We start from the raw sequence: 5,736 nt of genomic DNA, 5'->3' as shown, positions 1-5,736 counted from the left end.
TTACGTTTCCAGATCATTCACTAGTATATTGAACAACATTGGTCCCAGCAGTGATTTTGAAGTACTTCTGCCGGAAAATTCCCTACCTTTTCAGAATGAATCATTTGTTATAACCTATTGTTTCTTGTTTCTAAACCCTTATGAATCCCTGAAAAGTTTTTCCTCTTATCTTGTGCCACCTTAATTGTGCCAGCACTTCAGAACCATTGCTAAAGGATCTAATTTAAAGCATGTATGTTTTAATTTTGAACACACGCTACATTATACCGATTTGAAACACCGTTTTCTCACTGCATCTTTTAAATCTTTGTTTCATGAGATTATAAAAATGATGCCGATTCTGCCTTAGTATCTTACAGTTATTCATGTGCCCCCCCGCTCTATTTTCTATTATATTTTATGCTAATTAGCAGGCAAATGAATTTTCTGGTATATGAATCAGACTCATTAGACTGTAATTTCCAGAATTGCCTCTCTAGCCCCTTAGAAAGCTTGGTTTGATATTTGTCTTTTCTAACTCTGCTGGAAAGTAATAGAGCTTGCAATAAGCAGAAGGGGGCTTACAGATGTTGGTTATTCAGCAATTTCACAATGAGTTTCTTTAGAATTTTGTTAGTATGACACGGCCCTTGGTGCTGTATTGTCCCTTTTTTTTTTTTAATGCACTTTAAAACTTGTTGCTTAATCAGGTTCTCCATAAAAAAATGGATCCCAAACACCAGTCAGATTTCAACTTCTGTTAACACTGATGAAAATAATTATTTTTGTATTTCGATATTAGATTTCATGAGAATGCCTCTTTTACCCTGAGCATGGTTTTGCCCGCTTGTCTAGTCTATCTTCTTTAAAGTATATTTTATATCCTTTAGCATTGCCCTTCTTTCCTGATCAGCCCGTGCTGCCAGCCTTCAGAGTGTAGTTTCCAAAAATTACAAATAAGCTACCTGGAGAAAAGAATGTGGTGGTTTTTTGTGGCATTCTTTCCTCTTGCTATCTACAGTATTAAGTATATTCTACTTAGATGTATTTTTTTGCTAAAAATTCAGAACCAGTTGATGTTAGTTAACTAGAATCAGACAGTATACTAGCACTTCTTGAGCAGGACTTGTTTGTACATTGCACCACAATAGAGTTCTAGGTAACAGGCAGGGCTCTTGGCTTAATGCTTTTACTGTTACTGCTTTCAGTAATTTAGGGAAGAAAGATATGGTATTACAATCCTTCCAAAAAGAGGTAATTGTATTAAAAATATACGTAAGTCACCCCAAAAGTAATGCCTCCTATTTATTTCCATGGGAAATACAATAGATACAAAGAGCTCAATAACACTATTTGATAGAGCAAATTCTCAGCTACAAAACACACTTTCTCAACATAGTCACCATGATTTTTGCCAGCAGTGAACAAGAGCCTGCAGTCTGTGCTCATAAAAATCTGCATGGCTGCCTGAAATGTGGCTTGTCTTTCATGTCGCTGTTGCCACTGCTGAAACACACCACCCACTGCCACACTGTGCTCACACCCACTGTTTGGTCTCTGTAAGTACTAGAATAACAGAAGAAAAACTTCTCTAAAAGAAAAAGTGAAGTAAAAAAAAATTATTTGTGAAACAAGTACTCCAATAAAGATTGAATTGAGGATTGATCCTGCAACTCTGTCTCTGTTGAATAAGATCCTTCCTAAATGCTACATAGAAACTGAAAACATCAGTATGACAGATAATAGAGAATGAACCATCTGTAAACACCAACATCAACTTCCTCCAAAAAACCGAACTCTTGAACATTCGATGCAGTTTCTTCTAAATTAGTTCTTACTTTCTATTTTTTTAAATAAAATCATTTGTGCATTGGTAGATGCTGTATGCTGTACCACCCTTCAAAGCTGTTTTTGAGCAGATTTGTGCTGATACATAATTAGAGATAAATACTTCAAGTGATGTAACAGTCCTTCAACTTCTTTTGAACTATATTTTTAATATCTAGGAAAGTTGATGTTTCAAACCATCCCTGATCTCAGCGCCCTAGGGCTTGCAAAGATCCCCAATATTAATGAATGTAACCTGAGGAAAACATTTGTCAGAGGGAGCTGGAAAAGGGACCATGAAAAATGTATTATGTAGACTGGAGAAAAGTTGCCGGCCTTCTGATTATAAATCTAAAATATTAAAATAATGAATTCACAGACCCCTATTAGACATCAAAGCTTGTATCTTATTGGGGTATGCTTTTAATTTATATGCCCTCTTTCAGGCCAAAAGCAAACCTGATAAATTGAACAGTGAATTCCTAACCTGATTGAAAAAACCTGACTCTGGATCGTTGTTGTCAGTGCAAAGGAGACTTTGTGCAAGCTGAACTCTGCTCAAGTAGATGCCTGTGGTATAATTTAATACCTCATTTTCAAACTTTACAGCTTTTAAATACACTGCTAAACCTTAAAGTAGTAACTTCGTAGCCTTTATGCTCTTTGCTCTTTTATCGTATTTCAGTTTTGTTTCAAAATTCTGCAGCAGTGGCAGCCGTAAGAAGGGGAAATGTAAGTGCTTTCAGTTGGCAAGAGTAGCCACTGTTAAAGCTAATAAACACAATGTCTTTTTTCCCCTTTTTCCATGGGAGTGAGGAATGTACTGAAATTAATACACAGGCAGCTTGTAGCTTATGTATTATCGAAAACCAAAGCTCAGCTTAGGAATGCTGAAGAACCATTCATTACATAACCTTCCCTTTCCAAAAAAAAAAAAATGGAAAATGTTGTTATATTCCACCTAGAAACACTTCTGTAACTGACAGATAACTACAGTGGATGAAGCATGTTAAAGAGCAATAGTGAGACACAGGGCGAGAGTAAGAGAGATTATGGAGCTAATGTGGGATTTGGGAGACCTGCTTTCAATTCCCTCATCTGCCACAGGCTACCTCTTTGACCTGGGGCAAATTTGTCCCTCAAGCGTAGATTTACAAATATGCTTAGACATGTAACTACTTCTGTTTAAGCAAATATGTTGCTGGTGAAATTAATGGTAAGTTATTGATCGGTGCATTTGGTTCCCAGGCTTTCACTTTTGCTCTGCCAAATGGGGATGATGTTGCTCTCTCAGCTTGCAGTTGTTCTGGTAGCATAAATTGATTACGGAGATCTTGGGATGCTGGTAGTCCATCTGTATGAAGCATCAGTATATCTCATGATTATGCTCCTGCAAAAATTCACATTGAGCTCCTTTCTGATACTGTATTCAATTCAGATCAAGCCATCTCAAAAGACCTATAGCAAAACCAAAGAAGGGCAATGGAATGATCAAAGATATGTAATGGTTTCTGTACACTGAGAGGTTGGATAGACTGGCATTCTTCAGTGTGAATGAGAGATGACTGAATAGGGATGTGAAAGCAATCAATACAGTTGTGAAGAGGTAACAATTACTGATGGTTTATCACCATATAAGTGCTGGAGACCATCATCTCAAATTATTGACAGTGGACTTAAATCTAGCAGAGCAATTACTTTTTTTACCCAACATACAATTAAACTGCAGGACTCTTTCCCAAGGGGATTGGGGAAGTTAGATGGATTTAAAATATATAGTAGATAAATTTCTGGATGAAAAATCCATTCTGGATTATGGAACACAAAGAAATGACCGTGAGTTCAAGAAATCTGCAGGCCCAGACATGCAGAGGCTATGGGGAATCGCTGCCTCCTGTTTATTATCATATATTTTATACATGTTCTTTAATGGTCATATCAGAGAACATTCTAGGATACACAGACCTTTTGCCTCAGCTGCCACAGCCTTTCTTATGTTATTTTATAAAGGGAAAAATATAGAAAAACACATTTATCTGTGCAAAAAGTATTTTGTTTCATAAATTCAATGACAGATGGTAATTGTGGCCTTTGCTAAAAAAGCAGAGAGAAAAATGATGAAATGATATTTTTTGCATCATGTTTTATTTACCTTCTCCCTAGAAAGAGACAAGGAATCACCATTTGAGGAGCCTGTTCTCCTTCAATGGCTGGATGTGTCCAGACTGTACCTTCTGACTTTGGCATTAGTGAAGGTCAAACACAGGGAACCATCCCTATGGTCCAGAGAATTAGCTGTGGCAGCCTTCTGCTACATGCTGTCTTTGCCTTGGATGGTGAGTAAACTATTCTTCTCACATGATACCTTTCATCCTTCCCTTTCCTGTGCCCAGTTACTTCTGGTTGATAAGAAAAAGCAGAACACATTCACTCTCATGAATGGCATTCTGCAATGAAGGGCTGTAAGCTCTTTAGAATAGATAAGTAAGGAAGAAGGGATTATGGTTGTGCAGTGGCACTCCATGTTAGGGAGTGTTTCAATGTTGTTTTAGAGCTCAACACTGGGAATGATAATTTCGGGTCCTTATGGGTAAGGATCAGAAGGAAGACCAACAGTGCTGACATCCTGGGGGAGTCTGGATGATCCTCAAGAAGGAAATCATGAGGCAGGAACAGACTATTGCCCTGTGCCATGAGATGAGCAGTTGGGGATTAAGACTGGTGTGGCTGAACAGGGAAATTTTGCAGAGACTCTGGGAGAAAAAAAGTTCACAATCTTTGGAAGAAGGGACAGGCAACTTGAGAAGAGTACAAGGATGTTGCTAGGATACGCAAGGAGAAAATTAGAAAGGTAAAAGTCCACCAAAAACTTGATCTGGCCACCATTAAAGACAAATGTTAAAGATAAGAAAAAATGTTTTTACAAATATTCTAACAGCAAGAGGAGGGGCAAGGAGAATCTCCTGCCTTTATTGGATGCAGCAGGGAACATTACCACTTAGGATGAGGAAAAGGCTGAGGTTCTCAATGCCTTCTTTACATCTGTTTTTAAGAATCATGCCAGTTATCCTTGGGATACTCAGTACCCTAAGCAGGAAGACAGAGGTGGGGAGCAGAATAAACCCCCAGAATTCCAGAGGAAAGTGTTAAAGACCTGCTACACCACCCAGTCTTTCACAAGCCCATGGGGCCAGGGGACATCTACCTGAGGGTACTGAGGGAGCTGGCAGAACTGCTTGCCAAACCACTTTTCATCATTTGTTGGCAGTCCTGGTCAACTGAGGAGGTCCCAGATAACTGGAGACTTGCCATTGTGATGCCCATCTACAAGAAGAGTCAAAATGAAGATCCAGGGAACTATAGGCCTGTCAGACTGACCTCAGTGTCAGGGAAGGTTATGGAACAGATCATCTTGAGTGCAATCATGTAGCAAGTGTGGGACAACCAGGGGATCAGGCCTACCCAGAATGGCTTCATGAAAGGCTGATCCTACTTGACTGTCCTGATCTCCTCCTATGAGTGGGTGACCCGTCTTGTGGATGAGGGAAAGGCTGTTGATGTAGTCTACCTAGACTACCATACTACAAGAAAGATGTAGAGACCCTGGAGCATATCCAAAGAAGGGCAACGAAGGTGGTGTAGGGTTTGGAACACAGGTCTTATGGGGAGCAACTGAGAGAACAGGAGTTGTTTAGTCTGGAGAAGAGGAGGCTCTCTACAACTCTTTACAACTACCTGAAAGGAGTTGGCATCTTCCTTCAGGTGACTAGTGATAGGATGAGAGGTAATGGCCTTAAGTTGCACCAGGGAGGTTCACGTTGGATATTAGGAAAAATTTCTTCTCAGAAAGAGAGGAAGAGTCTGCCCAGGGAGTTGATGGAGTCACTGTCCCTGGAGGTGTTTGAGAAACATTAGATGTGGCACTGAGGG

The sequence above is a fragment of the Numida meleagris genome, chromosome 3, assembly GCF_002078875.1.
Source record: "Numida meleagris isolate 19003 breed g44 Domestic line chromosome 3, NumMel1.0, whole genome shotgun sequence".
NCBI lineage: Eukaryota > Metazoa > Chordata > Aves > Galliformes > Numididae > Numida > Numida meleagris.
Note: the sequence above shows the minus strand (reverse complement) of the source record.